General features: G+C 38.3%; 1 protein-coding gene and 1 long non-coding RNA gene across 7 annotated transcripts in view; one reads left to right on the top strand and one right to left on the bottom strand.

Moving 5' to 3' along the window:
- KANSL1 (KAT8 regulatory NSL complex subunit 1) overlaps positions 1 to 22,215 on the bottom strand; it is a 185,785-nt gene that overhangs the window by 61,502 nt on the left and 102,068 nt on the right. The gene's annotated exons all lie outside the window — the stretch shown is intronic.
- LOC144285386 (uncharacterized) lies at positions 1,803 to 20,289 on the top strand. The gene is made up of 3 exons (XR_013353656.1): positions 1,803 to 2,070; positions 8,769 to 8,879; positions 19,365 to 20,289. It is a non-coding gene; the product is annotated as an uncharacterized LOC144285386 (long non-coding RNA).

Below are 22,215 nucleotides of genomic sequence, written 5' to 3'. Positions count from 1 at the left end.
TCTATTTCCAGTTCTTTCACTTTATGTTAAAAAAAAAAATTCTACTAACAAAATGGCTGTCTACAGCAAGTTACACAGCACTATGCTGGCACACAAAAAACTGGCACGCAAATCACTTCAGTTATGTGCTATTCAAAGTGTGCAACAAGGCCTGGGAGACACCTAGATTCTGAAATCTCCAAGTTCTCTAGATGACTTAGAAAACCAACAGAATAAAGTAAAACTGAGATCCCTGAACATCCAGAACATACACAGTTGCAAGATTCACAGTATCTAGGGTAAGGGTTAGAGTCACAAGAACAGAAAATCTTGACATTATTGAGAGCCTTATTAAAAAAATGTAAAAAAAAAATGTGTATACAAGAATTCACTATCTATCTCAAATGTAGTATGAAATGAATAGGTAAAAGAGCAGGAATATAGGTTCACGCCAAGTTCTCACTTTTATTTACTCTATGACATTACAGACATGAAAACTGACCTCTGGAAGTAACAGCAACATTTGCCTCACAGGAGTGTGGCGTTCATAAAATGATATAATCCTAATTGCAAAGTACAATCTGTGTATTAGAAAAGATTAAATAAACATAACCTTGGATTTTAATTCTGTATTGTAAAAGATACAAAAGAAGGGAAAAAAGAGAAATCTCTAAGAGGCAAAAAAAAAAATACAGGAAATAGATGTTTTTAATAGCAACAGAATTTTGAGCGTTCAGCTTCAGACTCATCCAAAGAAGTTCCATTCTAAGTAGCAAAACTAAAGTACAGCTGACCCTTGAATAACATGGGGGTTTGGGATATCAAAACTTAACTCCTAACTGCCTAACAAAAACAGTCAACACATATTTTGTATGTTATGTGTATTACATACTGTATTCTTCCAATAAAACTACAGGAAATACTATGAAAATCGTAAGGAAGAAAAAATACATGTACAATATATATCCAAAAAAATCTATGTACAATGGACCCTCCTAGTTCAAACACATTATGTTCACAGTTCAACTGTAGTTCATTAGAATAGATACTGTATTTAGCAACAACTTCAATGACATTACCCTCTGCTAAAATTTAGAGGTGGAGGAAATAAAATACTGGGAGGAAAAAAGTCTACCATCAAATATCCTTCATGTTTTAGCTGTAAAATAAAACTTAGATAAGAATGGGTTAAAAAGCAGTTTGCATCTGTCATTCTAACTGGTTATATCAGCTTTCTAGAGAGGTTTGTAGTAACAGGAAGCAAATGTACCAGAGCCAATTCTAAACTTCCAATTTATCCTGATAAAGACTCTGTGGTTGAATACTGAAGGCTTTTGTCCTACTGCTTAAACCAGATTACCTCTGAAATTGAAGAGATTTGTGTATTTCAACAAATTATTTCAGCCAAACTTTCAACCACCATGAACTCTTCCTCCTCCCCCACACCCCTGCCCCAGTGCCATTTAATAAATATTTAAACACCTATTATTTACTACCAGAGATTATACTAGGTGCTGGGGATACAGTAATAACAAATAAGAACTGTGGCTCATTAATCTTAGAGTTTATTTATTTTTATTTTTATTTTTTTTAAGTTTTTTTATTTATTTATGATAGTCACAGAGAGAGAGAGGCAGAGACACAGGCAGAGGGAGAGGCAGGCTCCATGCACCGGGAGCCTGATGTGGGATTCGATCCCGGGTCTCCAGGATCGCGCCCTGGGCCAAAGGCAGGCGCCAAACTGCTGTGCCACCCAGGGATCCCTAATCTTAGAGTTTAATGGGCAAGATAAATGTTAATAAACAATCATGCAAAATGTGAGATAAGAGATTATGACATCAGATCTAGATTGAAGAATCTAGAAGACTTCTCTCTGTGGTATAAACATTTAGCCTCCAAAGAATAAACCAGAACTTGGCTGGGCAGACTTGCTCAGGATGAGAGGTTCCAGGAATAGGGGGATGTGGAAAGGCACAGAAGATACTAGGGGATTGTGGTGGGTCTTAAGAAAAGATAGGTACACAAGTTCTCTAGCTGGAACTTAGAGGGTAAAGAAGGGGAAGAATGCACTGGAGCTGGCACTGGATATAGGTAGGTAATAGGGTCAGATCATACAGAACTCTGTAATCCATGTTTATTTTATGAAACAATATTAAGCAGTCCTGGTCTATTGCCTATGTTCGTGAATTTATCTTGGGACTCTTTCTAAATCAAAAATTTCAGGGACGCCTGGGTGGCTCAGCGGTTTAGCGCCGCCTTCAGCCCAGGGTGTGATCCTGGAGACCCGGGATCAAGTCGCACATCAGGCTCCCTGCATGGAGCTTGCTTCTCCCTCTGCCTGTGTGTCTCTGCTCCCCACCCCCCCTCTCTCTCTGTCTCTCATAAATAAATAAAATCTTAAAAAAAAAAAAAAATTCAGGGACACCTGGGTGGCTCAGTGGTTGGTTGAGTGGCTGCCTTCAGCTCAGGTCATGATCCCAGGGTTCACATCAGGGTACCCACAGGGAGCCCACTTCTCCCTCTGCCTGTGTCTCTGGCCTCTCTCTGTGTCTCCCTCAGAAACAAATAAAATCTTAAAGAAATAGGGCAGCCCGGGTGGCTCAGCGGTTTAGTGATGTCTTCAGCCCAGGGCCTGATCCTGGATACCCTGGATTGAGTCCCACGTCGGGCTCCCTGCATGGAGCCTGCTTCTCCCCCTCTGCCTGTGTCTCTGCCTCTCTTTCTCTCTCTGTGTCTTTCATGAATAAATAAAATCCTTAAAAAAAATCTTAAAGAAATAAAATAAAAAATTTCAAATACAAGCCAAAAGATAACAAGCTTCCACATAACCATCAACTACCTTCAATAATTATTAAATCTTGGCCAATCCTCTCATCTGTAACATCCACCCCCATCCCTGTGTATTAATTTTAAAGTCAATCCCAGTCATTAGATCAGTACATCTTGTATTTCCATGTATAACCTTAAAAGGTAAAAAAAATTTTTTATAAATTTTTATTTATTTATGATATTCACACAGAGAGAGGGGGGGGGGGCAGAGACAGGCAGAGGGAGAAGCAGGCTCCATGCACCGGGAGCCCGATGTGGGATTCGATCCCGGGTCTCCAGGATCGCGCCCTGGGCCAAAGGCAGGCGCCAAACCACTGCGCCACCCAGGGATCCCTAAAAGGTAAATTCACTTAAAATACAGTATACTATATATAAGCGCGTGCGCGCGCACGCACGCACACACACACACACACACACATACTCTCTACACTATACACTTTCATAATTTAAAAAACAAAAAATCCTTCATGTCAAATATCCAGTTATTGGTCAGATATCGTGGACTGTCTCAATTGGTTTCTCCAAATTGAAGACAAGATCCACACAGTGCATCTGATTAGTACATCTCAAATTTATAACATATTTCCTCTTTCTCTTTGCAATTTATTTGTAGAAGAAACAGCTATCTGGTCCTTTAGAATTTTCCATGTTTATTTTTATTCTTGTCTCAAAGTCCACACTTCTGAACTTTATAAACTCAACCTCTAAATTAGTTTTAGTTTGTTATTTAGTATTAGTACAGATTAACAGATAAATTATTTGTACTTTTGTACATTTTTACATGTTTAAGGACTGAGATAATGTTGGGGGAACCTGGGTGGTTCAGTTAGCTAAGTGTGGACTCTTGGTTTCAGCTCAGAGTCCTGGCATCCAGCCTCACATGGGCTCTGTGCTCAGTACAGAATCTGCTTGTCCCTCTCCCTCCTTTTGCTCACGCTCCCCTCTCAAATAAAATCTTTAAAAACGAGATGTTCCAAAACACACTCAAAGTTTTAAGGTACTTCAAACTCTTCTCAATGCCCATTTGTCAGACTTTTTATTAATCATGGTAATATTTACATAATACATAATCTGCTAAGCACAGTAAAACAAAAAATATAATTAATTCTCCAACAAAGCCCCTCAGTAGCAGTACTCAGGTCAATCTGTCATACCCAATTCAATTTCCAACTAGAAAATATCCAGGGGCATCCTTTATGCCTAAAACCCACCACACTGGGGAAATCTTTCCCCTGGAGAACTGTATCTTGGAATTCATTACTTTGTATTCTTCAAGCTTACTGTGATCGTCTTATTTCATTATTTGTGTATTCTTATTTCCAAAGTCATGTCATAAAGACCTGACTGGTCTTCAACTAGATTATCCATGCCTCTTTATGGGTACTACCTACCATGTATTTTAAACTGTAGATCAATTTTCAGTTATCTGCATACATGTAGTTCACAAATAAGGAACTCTCAGGAAATTAAAAAAACATATATGAGACTGATTTAGCCAATGACTTGTTCTGCTTAATTATCAAACTGTTTAATACAACAAACCAGGGAACCTGGGAGGCTCAGTTGGTTAAGCATCTGCCTTTGGCTCAGGCTACTATTCCAGGATCCTGGGATCAAGTCCCACATTGGGCTCCCTGCTTGGCGGGGAGTCTACTGCTCCCTCTCCCTTTGCCCTGCCCCCCACCCATGCATGCTCTCTCTCAAATAAATATATTTTTAAAAAATTAAAAACCCCACCTAACTGAAGCTTGAAAGACCCAGAATGCCTTTGACACACTGAAGTGTTCCAATGGAGAAAAACACAGCATGACAAAGAAGGATGGAAGTGGCTTATAGTTCTTCTTGGCTGGCTGTAGGACTAGACACAGAATCTGAGCATGAAGATTCAGAACAAAACACTGGCCTAGTTACTGTGTCTTTTTTAGAGAATAGGACTGTTATGCTTCAAGAATAAAGCAAAATGACAAAGTCAATACTGAAAGACTCAGTTATTCAAAGAACTGCTATCCCAGAGTGACTCCTCCAGAGTAAACCAGTCAATTTTTTGTCTACATTTTTGACTACAGAGTTCATCTTTTTAGAGTGGATTCCATTTTAGAACATTTCAAAAATCAAACTTAGGTTAGAATATTCAAATTCTAGAAGTGATACTAATTCCTCCTTTGAAAATCCTAAATAGTTAAATAATCCCACTTGTTCAAGAGCTACAAATTAAAGTCTAAGAGTAGCTATTATTTGATCTAGCTCATTCACCCAAGGAAGAGACTGACAAGGAGCATATCTTACAACTTAAAAGCACTTATTGTGAGATGCCTGGCCGGCTCAGTGGTTGGGTGTCTGCCTTTGGCTCAGGGCATGATCCTGGGTCCAGGGATCTAGTCCCACATCTGGCTCCCTGCAGGAAGCCTGCTTTTCCTTCTAAGTCTCTCTCTCTGGCTCTCATGAATAAATAAATGAAAAAAAAATTTAAAAGTACTTAGTGTAAGCAGCAGGGGACTTAGAAACTTCTCATACACATCAAAACATCACAATTAAAACGGAAAGAAAAACAGTCTCCTATACTCGGCATTTCCCAACTTGTCAGCCTTGGGACTTAAAGTTCAGTGGAAGAGCAGAAAAGTACAAGGTACTGACAAAAAATAGGAAGGGGGGGGGAGGACACCAGCACTTCTTATTCCATGGGGGAGAACTTCTGGCTATTTCTAGAAAAATCTAAGGAATCTATGGATTTAGCTCCATAGATTAAACTGTATAATAAAGGATTCCTATAGAGAATCATTTTTCTACTCACTATAAAAACAAAATACAGCTTGTTAGAAAGAATATGGTATATGGAGGTAGTAAACATTAATTCCAAATCCTGGCACTGTCATCTAGCTAGCCATAATCACTCAGCCAGCTAACTGAAAGATGGTAGAACCAAGACTCAATGCAAAAATCCAGAAGTGATGTTCCAGCTTTACTGTGTAAGAAGTTATCTGAAAGTTGAAATGAGTTCCAGAGTGAATGAAAAGAAGTTGGATAGTTCTTATGCAAGAAATATCCAAGACCATACTTTCAGAAACAGTACTCAGAGCTACTGGGGGTTAGGCATAAAAGGATACATCTTAAAGAAAATGAAGCTGAATCAAAAATCAATTTGTTAGTTAATTTATCAGTTCTTAAACACAACTTCTGGTTTAGGCAAGACAGTGTAGATTCTTTTCTTCTAGCTCATCCCAGTAAATCACAACTATAAATCCTGGAAATAACACAAGAGGCAACCAAAGAAAAACTCTGAAAGGTGGAAAGATGAAGGTGAACTGGTTAGGGACCTCAGGATTAGAAAAATAAAAGAAGGGATCCCTGGGTGGCGCAGCGGTTTGGCGCCTGCCTTTGGCCCAGGGCGCGATCCTGGAGACCCGGGATCGAATCCCACATCGGGCTCCCGGTGCATGGAGCCTGCTTCTCCCTCTGCCTGTGTCTCTGCCTCTCTCTCTCTCTCTGTGACTATCATAAATAAATAAAAATAAAAATAAATAAATAAATAAAAAAAATAAAAGAATACAGGCCATCTAAAAAATCCCATTCAATAGAAGGTAACCCAAGCTTAGCATTTCCTAACTTCCAACCTAGCAAAAAAAGTAGCCTGGGCAGGCTCATCACTCTCCTGATGGAACAGGAATACCACCCACAATAGCAGGCAAGCTCTTCTGCAGCAACTGAAAAGGGAAGGATCAGGAGGTCAGCTAATAATAAGAGGCCAGGGCAAACATTATTACCACATTTCTCTCTTTCCTTTTTACAACAAAGATTCATTATGTCTAATCTCTTTCCTCCCATTATTTCTTAGATCCAAGTACTAACCTCCACTACTGCACTGAAACTGCTAGTCAAGGTCACCAATGACCTCCATTGTACTAAATCCAATTCTCAGTCCTTATCACTCTTGATCTATCAGCAGCATCTAGCACAGGTGATCAGCCTCTCCTCCTTAAAATACTTTTCATTTCTTTCAAAACATATTAACCTGATTTTTCTCTTGCCTTTTTGAATTCTTTTTAAGATTCCCAACTGCCCATACCTCTCAATCTTTTTTCCTACACTCACTTCCTAGGGAATCTTATCAAATAGCATAGCTTTAAGTATTGACTATGTTCCTGACTCTCAAATTCTTATCTCTAGCCTCAATTGCTCCTCTGAATTCCAGATTCCTGTATACACTTACCTACTCAACACCTGCATCTGAATGTCTAAAAAGCATCTTAAACTTACTATTCAAAACTGATACTCCCTCTTCCCCATTCTTTATACCATTCCAAACCTGCTTCAATTGGATTGATTTGCTTTTGCTTAGAGGTAAAAACAAAACAAAAACAAAAAACCAACCTCTATACTATTCTTTTTTTTTTTTTTAAAAAGACTTTATTTATTCATGAGAGACATACATAGAGAAAGAGAGGCAGAGACACAGGCAGAAGGAGAAGCAGGCTCCATGCAGGGAGCCCGATGTGGGACTCGATCCTGCTGAGCCAAAGGCAGATGCTCAACTGCTGAGCCACCCAGGCATCCCCCTCTATACTATTCTTAACTTCAAACCTCTTACTCACACCTCTTACCCACCCTCCTTACAGACACCCCCACCACCACCCCAACACATACACATTCAGTCCAACAGTAAATCTTACTGGAACTATTTTCAAAGTATGTCTAGCATTCACAAATACTTCTTGTCACCTCCCTATTACTTCTTTGGTTCATACCGCCCAGATTATTGCCAAGAGCCTCTTGAATGGTCTGGCTCTCATCCTTGACCGAATTCAGGCTATTTAGCATGACATACATACAGCATGACATACATACATACATACATACATACATACATAGACATACAGCTGCCAGAATGATGCTATACAAAAGGACAAGTTAGAAGACATCCCTCCTCCTCTCCCCAGTATCAATTATGGCTGCTTTCTATTTCTCAAAGCAAAACCAAACCAAACTGAACCTTGCAAGTTCTTTGTATGGACCTGTATAGGGCACCTGGGTGCCTAAGTATTGAAGAGTCTGCTTTTGGCTTAGGGTGTGATTTCGTGGTCCTGGGATCCAGTCCTGCACCAGGCTACCTGGAGGGAGGCTGCTTTTCCCTCTGCCTATGTCTCTGCCTCTGTGTCTCTCATGAATAAACAAAATCTTAAAAAGGACCTGTATGGCCCCAAATGGTCATGTACCACTTACTTCTCACCCTATCCCTGCTTGCTCTCTGGCCTCATCTCCTACACTCCTGACTCATTCCTCTAGGTCACTGCTTTTACTACTGTTCACTGAACATGCCAGATAAGTTATCAAACACAGGGCTTTTTTTCTCTTTTTAAAAAAGTTTTATTCATGAGAGACACAGAGAGAGGGAGGCAGAAACGTACACAGAGGGAGAAGCAGGCTCCCTGTGGGACCCAATGTGGGACTGGATCCCAGGACCCTGGGATCACGCCCTAAGCGAAAGGCAGACATTCAACCACTGAGGCATCCCAAACACAGGGCCTTTTAATTAGTGTCTCCAAGGTGGACAGCCTCATTTTCTTCAGCTTTTTTCTTTAAAAGTCGCTTCAATGAAGCCTTCCCTTGATTACTCAATCTTAAAGCTACAAGCCTTCACCCTTCCCCAAATCCACACATTCTCTTTCCTTTCCATCCCTCCTCTTGTAAAAGTTTAATTAAAAAAATTTTTTTCTACCTGTAAACATTTTAATTACTTATCTTACTTATTGTCTGTCTCCTCCACCACCCCACCCCTCTAGAGGAGTAGGGACTTTTGTTTACTACCACATCCCTGGTATCTTGAACAATGTTTGGCATGCTGTAGGTAGTCAAACATTTGTTGAAAGGGATAAGGAAGGGAAAGAAGAAAAGAGAGAGGTTAGAACTAGGATCCTAACTTTTCCTTGAGTGAAATTAACCTCTTTCTCATTTGGTGCCAATAGAGCTCCATAAGCCATTCTGGCCTCTGTTGACCAGGTAGAAGACAAAACTATAGTCCACACTCTTCGTCCAAGTATGAAGGAAAATATTACAAAATGGAAACTGCCAGTAAGGTATTTATTTGCTCTGTATTAACACCAACCATATACAACTTGAATGAATGCTTACTAAGGGTATTATAAATGTTCTACATGCTTTTACAAATAAAACAAACTTCTCACATCTGAATTCCCACACTCTTTCAAACCATTTCCTAAACAGTTAAAAATCTTGAATTGTACCATATACATAAACTATCTACCTCAAAGTTTTCTTGGCAAATTTTCAACCTTTCTCCACATAAAGTTGAAAACTATTTTGTCAGGTTCTTCTTTACCATATGGTATAAAAATCCACTCCTCTCCCCTTAAGAATTTGTAATGACCTAGTCAACCCTAAGAGGTCAAAACAATTTGTAGTAAAGAATGACCAAAGGCACAGAAGACAGACATTTTCAATGTCCTACTAACTGAGAGAGTAGTCTATCCATTACAGTGCTAATTGTAGCTACAGTGTTACAATATCTAGCATATGGTAAGTGTTCAGTAAATGGTAGACACTGCTGCCCCTACTATTTCTATCATACCTGACTGCATGAAGCTACCACAAGGTGCTCTGTGCCCTTCCATCTTATGACAAGCCTCTGTTTTGGTAAATGTGTATTCCTTAAACACACTTGAGAAACAGGAACTTGACACCAAGTATCTTTTGCATATGGAGGGGTGAAGGGTGATGAGGGAAACGGCTTCATAGATTATTCTATAGTGGTCCCTCAATGAAAAAGTGATGATAAAGCTCACCCACAAACTCCGGATCATTGATAAGTAACCACAATAATTGTTCATCTTAACTCATTAAGAACCTATTGTTGCAATACTAACAAAAAAATCCAAGCACACAGGAAAAATCTTTTATGTACTTCTAGGATTTTCAACAAGTCTACTGAGAAAAAGCACAGTGATCTCATAATAGGGAGCTCTTAAAATTGTACTTCATTTTACTGATGTTTCCTCTTAAGTAACACAAATTATAAAAATCACAAATATGGTGCTTACTATATGTTCACTACACATCACATATATTAGTTCATATAACTTCAAGACACTCAAATAGGTATTATTATCACTATCATCCCATTATACAATGACGAATTTAAGGAAATTAATACAGAAAGGTTGAGAAATTTGTCCAAGCTCACGCTGCTGTTAAGAGACAGGGCATGCCCTATGTACTCTGGCTAGAGTTCTTGTTAACAGTTGGGACAGTATAAATCTAAAAGAGTATCACACTGCCAAATTAACTTTTTCAGAAATTATGTCAAATTTCTTTCTCTTCTCAAATTTCTCTTCAAATTTCTTAATTCACTAAGAAATGGCTCAATTCACTCCAGGTGCTTTAATAAAAATTCTTTCCATTAGTTATAAGATTCTTACAGACTTTGTTAAGTCTCTTGATCAATCTCTTGATGATGCTAAGTCTAGACCTAAATCACTCTCTCAAAAAGGTGCCCAAAACTTTAAAAGAAACCCCAGAGATTATCTCTAAGCATCTCAATTTTTAAAATGGTTTCAATGAGACTAAGATGGGACCCAAAAGAGTAAATGACTTTCCCGGTGTTAATTCAGTCAGTCAACTTCTTAAAGCAAGTATCAGAAAGAGATGCTCAGAAGAGTCTGGAATGCCAACAAGAATTGAAAGTTACATTCTGATTTTTAAAATTATTTTGGCTTCTTTAATTGGCACAGGTTACTATACCTTATATGTTGTCTTTTTAAAATTTAACAACTTTTAATGACTCAGAAATAAGAATACTTGATCAGTACACTCATCTTTGACATTTTCCTAAAAATATATATATAAAATTAAGACTAATGATCTCTCCTGAGAAATAAACAGGAGCCATATGAATAATAGAACACATTGATTGACCAAATGGCAACATTTATACTAAACTAATAAAGAATTCCACCATTAAAGGAACTCAAGCCCCGAATCTATTCTATACTTGCATGGCCCTCAAGTTTTCTCACTTGCAAAACAGATCTCTAGGGTCCTTCTAGCTCTAAAATTCTACCCATCTTTGCTCCTAAGCATCATATTATAAAACAGGAGACTCCACATTTTGTTCCCATTTTAAGGCATATTTGTATGTCCTGCAAACAAGGTGCCTACTAATTAATAACAAACTAAAATAACTGGTGTGTCAAAGTAAGCTTTGTCTAAGTTAGTTTTTCTGAATTTACTTACCTTTATGCCAAAGAGTTCCTGAACCACAAACTATGTACCTATCAATTTGTTTACTGATAAGAACCCTGGGCCCAGAATTAGCAACCCAACATCCAAAAGTAGGATATCTACCTGAATCAGATTGAGTGAGCATCAAAAAAATCTTAACCTCAAATATGAATTCTAAAGAGGGAAGAAGGATACATATTTTCTCTCTTACAAAACTAATAAGACTAGAAAAAAAATTGTCTGATGTTCTTAAGGCACAGAACCATCAAGTTCCCCATAGGAGTACTACATTTTTGATAGTTTACAATGTTTCTCCCATTTTAGTTAGGACCCCATGTTAACATTACAACCTTGCAGGCAAGAAAAAACATCTCCAACATATTAAGGATAATGTTTAAAGGGAAAAGGGAACGGCAAATCTTATTTAAACCATTTTAAACTAGACAACAAAATGAAAACAATGCCCAACTAAGTTATGAGACTCTTGACTGACAGCTGACAGTCAACTTCCTGAGTAGGTAACTAGCTTGAGGGCGGGAGAGGAAGAAATCCTAATCCAATTAAACTCATCAAGACAATAGTTTTAGCATTTTAACAGAAATGTTAATTTCTTTTTCTTTTTTTTTTTTTTTTAAAGATTTTTTTTATTTTTTAATTCTTATTTATTTATGATAGTCACAGAGAGAGAGAGAGAGAGGCAGAGACATAGGCAGAGGGAGAAGCAGGCTCCATGCACCAGGAGCCCGACGTGGGATTCGATCCCGGGTCTCCAGGATCGCGCCCTGGGCCAAAGGCAGGCGCCAAACCGCTGCGCCACCCAGGGATCCCCAGAAATGTTAATTTCTTCCTAAAAGGAGGTTATAAATTACATCACATAGAAGTTTCTAACTATCCGGATAAAGCTTTAAAGCATATTTTCTTGTACCTTTCTCCTTTTAATTTAGACACTCTCTAAAGGTCACTCCAGGGGCGCCTGGGTGGCTCAGTTGGTTAAGAGTTGGACAATTCCATTTTGGCTCAAGTGGTAAGTCTCAGGGATGTAAAACTGAGCACTGGGCTTGGAGCCTGCTTGGGATTCTCTCTCTCCCTCTGCCTCTCCAGAGCAGGCTCCTGCAGGCGTGCTCTCTCTTTAAATAAAATAAAGGTCTATCCAGGTAGAGGTTCATCTCATTAGAACTTTTTTTTTTTTTTTACTAAACATTTAATCCTAATTAAATTTGCCCTAACATTTCTTTTATAATACTTAGCTGTTTTTATAAGTAAGGCAAGCAGAATTATCTTAAAGAATAAAAAGTTTACAGCAATTGTTCTTTCTTCCCTACCACAGAAGAAGAAAGAGGATAAAGCTGTACAGAACAGCCAACAGTTCTATATCAGCCTCTTCCCACCCCACCACCAATTACACAGCTCATGAAAGCTAAACAGAAGTCCTAGGGAAAATATACATTCTAGAGATGAAGATTAATTTTAGAGGTGTATTACATGATGGCAGCTATATGTATTTTCAAACTAAATTAAGGACAAAAACTTCACTATGACATTACAAATGAGAAATAATACGTTTATTTGTAGGACACGCACACCAAAAAGTGTATTCAAGCAGTCCAAACATCTCAAGAGGAACCAATAAATACAGTCTTTGTGGAGGAGCAGAAATGCTATGGCAATTGCAAAACATGCGCACAAAGCTTTTAATGTTTCCCCAGAGATCACTAGGGTCATCATAGAGGATGGCCATAAAATGCTTAAGATGCTCATAGACATGGGCAAATGCCACAGAAGTGCAGGAAAGTGGTTATTCATTAGACTGGCCACCAGTGTGATGAAGCAGAGAAAGAGCCTCCAGGGTTGGAAAAATACAATAGAAACAATCTGGTTCGCTTCAAGTTTCTGATTAGTTTTAGAATACACATTACTAATTTCAGAATCACAGAAGAAAAGAAATAACTCTAGGAACCGAATCTGCTAAGACTTACGGTAGAGTGAGAACTAGACCCAACTTCCAACTGAGAGGACTTTGTACCACACAAAAATGAAACATTTAAATTTAAATTTTGTTAGAAATAACCTGGTTACATATATAGTAGTCTCCCATTATTTGTGGGGGATGTGTTTCAAAACCCCTTGGAGATTCCTGAACCTCAATGTATTGAGCCCTATATATACTATGTTTTCCCTATACAAACATACCTACAACAAAGTTTAATTTATAAATTAGGTACAGAAAGAGATTAACAATAACTAATAAGAAAATAGAACAATTATACTGTATTAGACTAGGCTATGTGAATGTGGTCACTCAGAACACTTATTGAATTGTACTCACCCTCCTTGTGATAATGTGAGATGATAAAATGCCTACACATTTAGATGTAGTGAGGTTAATAATGTAGCATTAGGCTACTACTGACCTTCTGGTGATATGTCAGGAGGATAATTTACTTCCAGATCTCAGGAAGTGAAATTGTGCATAAGGGGGACTTCAGTACTCCTCCAAGGAAATATAATATGGTGAAAGGGGGACTTCCCAGGCCAAGTTATAAATGAATAATCCTTGTTCATTAGATTCTATCCTTGTTCCTAAAACATACAGAGGCCATGTGAGAACTCACAGCCCTGATGCTATTATTATTATGCAGGTGCTTTTGGCCAGCAGGTCCCAGCTGAGGAAAGCACTCTAGGCATCCCCAAACAGGTGCCACATATAAGAGTAAAGATGCTATCTTGGAAGTGACCCTCTAGTTGGCCCCCAGCCTTTGAATCTCTCTGGCTGAGCCCAACATCCTGAAACAGAAACAAGCTGTTCCAAACTGTATCCTGAATTCTGACTCCTAGAATCTGTGACAATAAAATAAACCTTGTTTTATGTCATTCAGTAAGAGGCAGTTTATTAAGCAGTAAAAATAATAGAAATAGGTATCATTCAATCAAGTTGAACATTTGCACACTTCACCACCAAAACCTTTAGCATGCATATACCAGGAAGCATGTTCAGAATAAGAGGAGTGAACATTATTTAAAAATAATCTAAGGGAAAACCCAAACACACACCAAGAGGAGAATGGATGAATAACAGTATTATTTGCTCAATGCAGCAATGAAAATGAACTACTGCTACATGAAATAGCATGTATGAATTTTAGTAACAATGTTGAAAATCCAAGTCAACTTACAGCTTACTTTCTTTTGTAAAGTTTAAGGTGAAACAAAAGTAACCTAGAGATCCCTGAAGAAACTTGAAAAGCTGTGAGTGCATGTTTTGTCACTGCCTTAGAATCTTTTTTGGAGAGTCAGAAATGCTTTCTGATGGCTTTCCTATAATTTTTTTTTTAGGTAAACACAGATATACAATGCAACTAAAAGAGAAAAAAGAAAATTATAATTTAGGATATAAAATGGGGATGGATCTTAGAGATAAATTTCTGTTATTAGCAGGCAGTCTTGGAGCTGGGCAGTCATGTCACTGGTGTATATTAATTTTAAAAGAAAGTCATGCATAAACCACTAATAATGTCAGGAGCTCAGAAGTCTAACTAAAAGGAAATAAATAAACACATATAAATAGGAGTACATAAAATAGGAGGACAAGCTATGAGAGTATGGAGGTTAGGGGCAAGAGTAACCACATTACCATTAGGTTAAAAAAAATACCTTTTCTAGTTTAAGATAGCAAACACTGAAATCCAATATGCACTCCACCAATTTCCCTTTAAATACTCATGAAAGGGACACCTGAGTGGCTCAGTGGTTGAATGTCTGCCTTAGGCTCACAGCTTGATCCCGGGATCCTGGGATCAAGCATCAGGCTCCCTGCGAGGAGCCTGGTTCTGCCTTTGCCTATGTCTCTGCCTCTCATGAATAAGTAAGTAAAATCTTTAAAAATACTCATGAAAATAAGAAGTTTATAGTTTCACAGAGCTAGAAACTAATAAGAATACTGATTGGTCTCTGAGTATCCAGAGAAATTTCCAATAACCGAACTCAGAAGAAGCTTTAAGGCAAAAAACGGTAGGGACACATAAGGAGAGAGATTTCCATTCCCTACCACTGTATCATTCCTAGAATCTTCAATAACCAAAAACAGTGAGGGCATCTACTCCTAACCCCTTCAGGAAACATTTAAAAATATAGAACAAGCTTCTTTCCTTCATTAAATTTTAAATAATGAAATAAAAACTATAAAAAACAGAAAACTGATACTCAGTTTGGCAATGAAAAGATGCTAAAGCTGATAAAATGATGGGAAGTGGTATTCACGGACTGTTTCTAACAAGGAAAGGCCTACAGACTGCACTGGATTATACATGCAACACTACTACTAATAGGAAGGCACTGTGACATAATCAGACATAGGATCCTTTCTCAGGCCAGCACATCTGAACACCATCAATACCAGCAAGTTAGCCAGAGGCAGTACTCAGTAACACTTAGCAAGTTGAAAGCATGAATTTAAAGCAACCAGGTGGACACTGAGAGGAATCCATCAAGCTGTTTACTTGCAAACACCAAGACCTTTCCAAAGGCCTTTCCTCCTTAAAATCTCCAGAGAAAAAAAAAGGGAAACTACCAGAAAGAGTTAGCAGAAGTTAAAAAAGATAAAATAAATGTCCCTTAACTAAAATTCTTTTTTTTTTCCTTAACTAAAATTCTTACATCTTTCCAAAACTGTTTTTGATGGTCTTCCCCCCTTTGTAAAAACACATACAAAAACAAAAATCCCCAAAACACAAGATACTCTTCCTCCAATTCCTTAAAAACTTGTTATCCCCAGCTCCTCTTTCCCTCACAACCATATTTAGTCTACCAGAAACTTTATATTATATGTATTATATATACTGTATCCTTACAATAAAGTAAGCTAGAAAAAAACTTAAGAAAATCATAAGGAAATACACTTATAGTATTATATACTGTATTTACTGAAAAAAATCTGGATATAAGTGGTTGTCAACTGTCCATCTAGTATCAGACCACCCCCGATCACTTGCACCAACCAATCACCATCTCTCACCTGGAAATGGCATCAGCCTCCTGACAGTTCTTCCTCAGATCTACGGGTCAATCCTTCACCTCAGTACCTTCTCTGGTAACCCAGAGTAAAAGCCACAGTTCCTGTAAAGTTCCTGGCTAGTTCCCATCTCCTCTCATTTTCTGATTTAAATTGATTTCACTTGGAACACATTTTTCTCCTAGATATCCTTGGGAAATACTCCTTATTTCCTTGAGGTCACCTTATCAAAGAAGCCTTCTTTGACTGACACAAATTAGTAAAAGCTGCTGCTGCTATCACTACCCTCCCTCAATCCTGTTTTGTTTTCCACAGCACTCACCACTTGACATACATGTTTACTGCCTCTGCTCCTCTAGCAACGTAAGTTCTAAGAGGGCAAGAATTCTACGTGTTTTATTTACTAATGTATCCCCACAAACTTAACAGTTTCCTCATATGCAGTGAGCATTCAATAAAGGTTAAATTTATTCAGTGAATGAATACTGGTGATGGTGGAGGTGAGGAAACGGAGTATCCTATATACAGTGGTTCATGTGCATGCAACCATGTACATGCCTGGGAAGTCAGCCAAAAATCTTTATTGAGGGTTATTATAGATTCGATCTAATTCCAATTAAAGTTCCTGTGAGATTTTTTTGAGGGAATTTGACAAAGACGGATGTATTTGACTAGGCAAATTTAAAACTCCTGTAATTCAAAAAACATACAAATTAAAAGGCAAATAAAAAGCGAGGAAAAACATTTGGCACTTACAAGTCAATTTAAAAAGACATAAGCAAGTGATTTCAGATTTGTTTATATGAAAAATATAAATGGCCAATAAATACAAACCAAGGGTTAAACTACATTAGTAAATCAAAGCAATAAAAAATTTAAAGAATGTTTTTTTCCTATCAAATTCAAAGTCTTTATAAAAATTGTATCTAAGGGGCACCTAGGTGGCTCAGTCAGTTAAGCGGCTGACTTGATTTCACTCAGGGTGATGAGAACAAGCCCCAAGTCAGGCTTCCTGCTGAATGTGGAGCCTGCTTGGGGTTCTCTCTCTCTCTCTTAAAAATAAAATGTATCTAATATCTGCTAAGTTTCAGGGAAACACTGACAAAACAGTTCAATTCTGGACTACATAATTTTTATCAAAAATCTTAAAACTGGGGCTATGGAGTGGCTCAGTTAGTTAAGTGCTGGACTCTTGGTTTCAGTTCAGGTCATGATCTCAGGGTCATGAGATGAAGCCTCGCTTGGGGCTCCACAGTCAGCAGGGAGTCAGCTTGAGACTCTCTCCCTCTGCTCCACCCATCCCTGTTCATGCATGCACACGTTTTCTAAAAATAAATAAATCTTTTATAAAATATTAAAACTCTCATCCCATTACCAAAACAAATTTTCTCATCTAGAAATTTAACCTAAGATAAGTAATTTGTGCTATGAAGCAAGCTTTACATACAATAATGTTTTTTAACTCCTACAAAAAATTGCAAATTAAGTCACATGACTTAAGTTGGTTTTACTTGCTTGTGGTTGCACTTTCTTTGGCCTTTAAAGGTATCAAAATTTTTTTAGTTTGTTGCCAGCACTTCAAAAAAATATATACAAAGCAAAGATAAGATGATTTGCCAATGCTGGGTCTGCAAGTCCTTCAATAGTCATTAAACATTTAGTAGCTGGTCCCTTCAGATGTGGCACATGACTCATAGTTGAAAATCATCCCCATTCTAAAACTTGATTCATTTATATTATATGCCTAATCTCCCGAAGTTACCAGAGTTGGAAACCCTACACCTAGAAGTCAAACTTTGAGCCTGTAGGCTTTCTTTCTTTCTTAAAATATTTTATTTATTTGAAAGAGCAAGTGAGCAGTAGCTAGGTGGGGCGGGAGTTGGGGGGTTGGGGGGAAGCAGCAGAGGGAGAGAGAGAAGCAGACTCCAACCTGAGCAGGGAGCCCTACTCGTGGCTTGATCCCAGAACCCTGAGATCATGACCTGAGCCAAAGGCAGACACTTAACCAACTGGGCCACCCAGATGCCCTCTCTGTAGGGCTTTCTAAACACATATCACTGGGCCCCACCCCCAGAGTTTCTGATTTAATAGGTCTGATGTGGAGTCCCAGAATTTACATCTCTCAGTTCCTAAGTGATGATAATGCTAGCTGGTCCAGAGACTGCACTTTGAGAATCTTAGACTAATGAAGCTTCTTCACTGGAGCTAGAGAGGGGCCCAGCCTCCCTCCCATGAATTACAGAATTACAGGATACTTGAACAATGGGGATTCCTTGATGGGGGAGCAGGAGGACACACCAGCACAGGAAAACTGATGGGACAATCCAACAACCACTGCCTATGGTCATTGTATCATCATTGCAGATAGCATAGCACCACCTCCCTTCCTAATTATCAGAGGTGGAAAACTGTTGCCCTACACTAAATTTAGTAATAATTCTAGATTAAATTCTTAGTCCTATTTTTTTAGTCTTATTTTTTTTAATTCTAACATTCTTCTTCATGGGTTTTATCTATTCTCCAAGTTTTAATTACTTCTTCTACACTTCATGTATAAAACAACAAGGGTTGCAAATAAAGACTTGCAAAAATCACCTTATGGCTCCAATATTTTATTACCAACAAAAATGTGTATTGCTATCCCTAATATTTTTTACTTAATTCAATTTTTCTCCAGCTGGTCACTATAGATAGTAGCTAACATTTGTTGAATGCTTCCTTTGTTGTGGGTACTGCTATATACTTTACATGAATCTCATCATTTAATCGTTATAATCTCCTATTTGACAATGCCTACTATCCCCATATTGCAAATGGAGAATCTGAGGCAGCAAGATATTAAGGTCACTTGCCCAAAGAAGAACAAGAAAGACCTACATTTGAACCCAGACAATCTAGCTCCATAGCCCTCAATTATAACCAATGTAATACATTGCCTTAATCATGCAAAATTCAACATAGTCAACTTCCAAATTTCATCCCAAACCAGCCCTTTCTTTAAACTTGCCAATTATCTGTCAGTATTCTCAATTTCCTACTCAAGTTCTCAGGACTGAAATCATAAAGTTCTTGTAATAATTAAGTCCAGTTATATTTCACACTTGTCCTTTTTCTTTTAATTCAATTAACCTAAAAGTCCTCTAATCATTCCTTCACATGGTCTCTAAAAAATAACTCTTCCTGACTCTAGTCTTCTCCCAACCAAGGCTACAGTGCTCCTCGGCCTTTGGGTTAAAGGCCAACTTAGTTATTAACAGGGAATTAAACTTGAGGCCTTTCTTACCTTTTGAACTCATTTCTCTGTTTCCATACACAGGCAAGAACTCTACTTAAAACACATCAACACACATGCAGAACTTTCCTTACTTCTGAGGGAGAAAAGAAGAATGGAGGCAATGTTCAACCTAAAAAAAGTATTATTTCTAAGTGGAAAGCTACAAGCTCTGAAACCAGAACACTGAAACATCAAACCCTTATTTCATGGACCCCTTAACAGTTTAAAAAGAATCCTTAAGTTTGTCTAAAATTTTACACAATGTTATATGTCAATTATATTTCAATAGAGCTGGGAGTGCACAGGGAAAGAAAATACTTTTAATTGTTGAGACACTCCAACCTAACAAAATATGAATGCCAAAGTGAGCTTCATTCTTGGTCAGGGGTGGGCAATCGCTCTGGAAACAGAACAAAGTCTTAGAGATCCTGTTAAAACCTCCTGTTTGACATGGAAGAACTCCAAGCTGTTTGTTACAGGAGAATCCTGTGTCTTTAGCTTGAAAGCAACACAATTTCCTAAAGTATATTTATATAAGCCATGCAGTTTCACACAATATAATAGTCACCACCATGATTCTGAAGAGTCGCATCTGATGAGTCAGACACTACCAGTTATCTTTAAAGGTAACGTAATAATTATACATCTTAAACAGATGAAATGTGAGAAAGGCAGCACTTTGAAGAAAGAGCAGAGCTAGAACTAGACAACTGGAATCCAATCTTCATTCCGATGCTTAGGTAGAACTCTGGGCAAGCCCCCCCCCCCCCTTTACTCTGAGCCTCAGTTTCTTTTCTGAGAAACTCCTAACTTCAGAGTTGTGGTGATTTAATGAAATTATGTGTTTAATGCCCCTAGCACAAGAGTACAAGCACTACAAGAACACTAATATCCTCCTCTCTCCTTTATTGTATCATCTAATGTGTTAGTGCTAAATTTGTATTAGGGTTACCAGTAATTTACTGTTTTGCTTTCTATGTTCTTAAATGTTTTAATAAATTACTTGTATAATAATATATTTTGTAAATAAATTTTTTTAAAGAATTTATTTATTTATGAGAGACAAGAGAGAGGCAGAGACATAGGTGGAGAGAAAAGCAGGCTCATTTTGGGGAGCCTCATGTGGGACACAATCCCAGGACCCAGGGATCATGACCTGAGCCAAAGGCAGATGCTCAACCACTGAGCCACCCAGATACCCCAATAAAATTTTCTTTTAAAAAATTTAGATCAGGGCAGCCCCGGTGGCGCAGCAGTTTAGCGCCGCCTGCAGCCCAGGGTGTGATCCTGGAGACCCGGGATCAAGTCCCACATCGGGCTCCTTGCAAGGAGCCTGCTTCTCCCTCTGCCTGTGTGTGTGTGTGTGTGTGTGTGTGTGTGTCTGTGTCTCTCATGAATAAATAACGTTTTCAAAAATAAATAAATAAATATAAATATAAATATATATATATATATATATTTTTTTTTAAATTGCATCGAAATCAGTGAAAAGATAAGCCCAAATGATTTAGTTTTATTTCTTAACATTTTTTGGTCCTGGCTCCACAATGTGTAAATGCATAACAAACTCCCAACACAAGTTAAAGCTCTCATCACAAAAAACAACTTTTGGGGCACCTGGGTGGCTCACATAAGTGTCTGCCTTTGGCTCAGGTCATGATCCCAAGGACCTGGAATCGAGTGACACATCAGGCTCCCTGCTCAGAGGGAGTCTGCTTCTCCCTCTATCCACACCCACCTCCCACTTGTGATCTCTATCTCAAATAAAGTTAAAAAAAAAAAAAAGCAACTTTCAATAAGAGACAAGTTGTATATTATCCAGATTGTCATCATTTCTACCCACAACACAATGTCCCTAAAACTGAGAATCACTTACCTAAAAAGCAACATATTTTATATAAAAAAAAACCCTGAAATTCTTGCAGTGCTATTTCTCAATTAAAGAAGCAGACAGGGATCCCTGGGTGGCGCAGCGGTTTGGCGCCTGCCTTTGGCCCAGGGCGCGATCCTGGAGACCCGGGATCGAGTCCCACGTCGGGCTCCCGGTACATGGAGCCTGCTTCTCCCTCTGCCTGTGTCTCTGCCTCTCTCTCTCTCTCTCTGTGTGACTATCATAAATAAATTAAAAAAAAAAAATAAAGAAGCAGACAATTCCACTATAATAACATTAATAACATGTGACTTTATTTATTTATTTTTATTTATTCATTCATAGAGACAGAAAGAGAGAGGCAGGCAGAGACACAGGCAGAGGGAGAAGCAGGCTTCATGCTGGGAACCCGAGTTGCACTCCATCCCGGGTCTCCAGGATCATGCCCTGGGCTGAAGGTGGCGCTAAACCACTGAGCCACCCGGGCTGCCCTAACATGTGACTTTAAAAACACATTAGTCCTTGCCTAAACTTAAGATCCAGCATTCAAAACAAAGTGATATCCAATTTACCCTAAACTAAGCCTCCAAATAAGCATAAAAATGGAAAAGTCGAGAATGTGCTAGCTGTAATCCTTTGAGGGGACTGACAGGGCTGGTCTATAAAACTAGAGATCTAGGAATGTGTACATGACCCTGCAAAAGCAAGGGAAGACACAGATAAAGACTGAACAAAAGAACATCAACAACATCAGCCTGTTGCCACATACAATTCTCTTATTTCTCATACATGTCTTACTATTCAAAACCACTTACTGAGCTGCAAGACATTGGTGACGTCCAAGACAAAAAATTTTGGCAGGAATGCTATAAAGCGGGACAAACTTTGACTCAAGAAAAGAATTCTGAAGTAACTGAACTTAACAGAATTGAAAAGAAGTCTGCTCTAGACATCTAATAGGTATGAAATTATGTTAGAAACCAATCCAATTTAGGCGGGAAAGGCAATTCAATGTGCTATTGC

Source organism: Canis aureus, chromosome 16, assembly GCF_053574225.1.
Source record: "Canis aureus isolate CA01 chromosome 16, VMU_Caureus_v.1.0, whole genome shotgun sequence".
Taxonomy (NCBI): Eukaryota; Metazoa; Chordata; class Mammalia; order Carnivora; family Canidae; genus Canis; species Canis aureus.
This window is presented reverse-complemented; position numbering and strand designations above follow the sequence as displayed.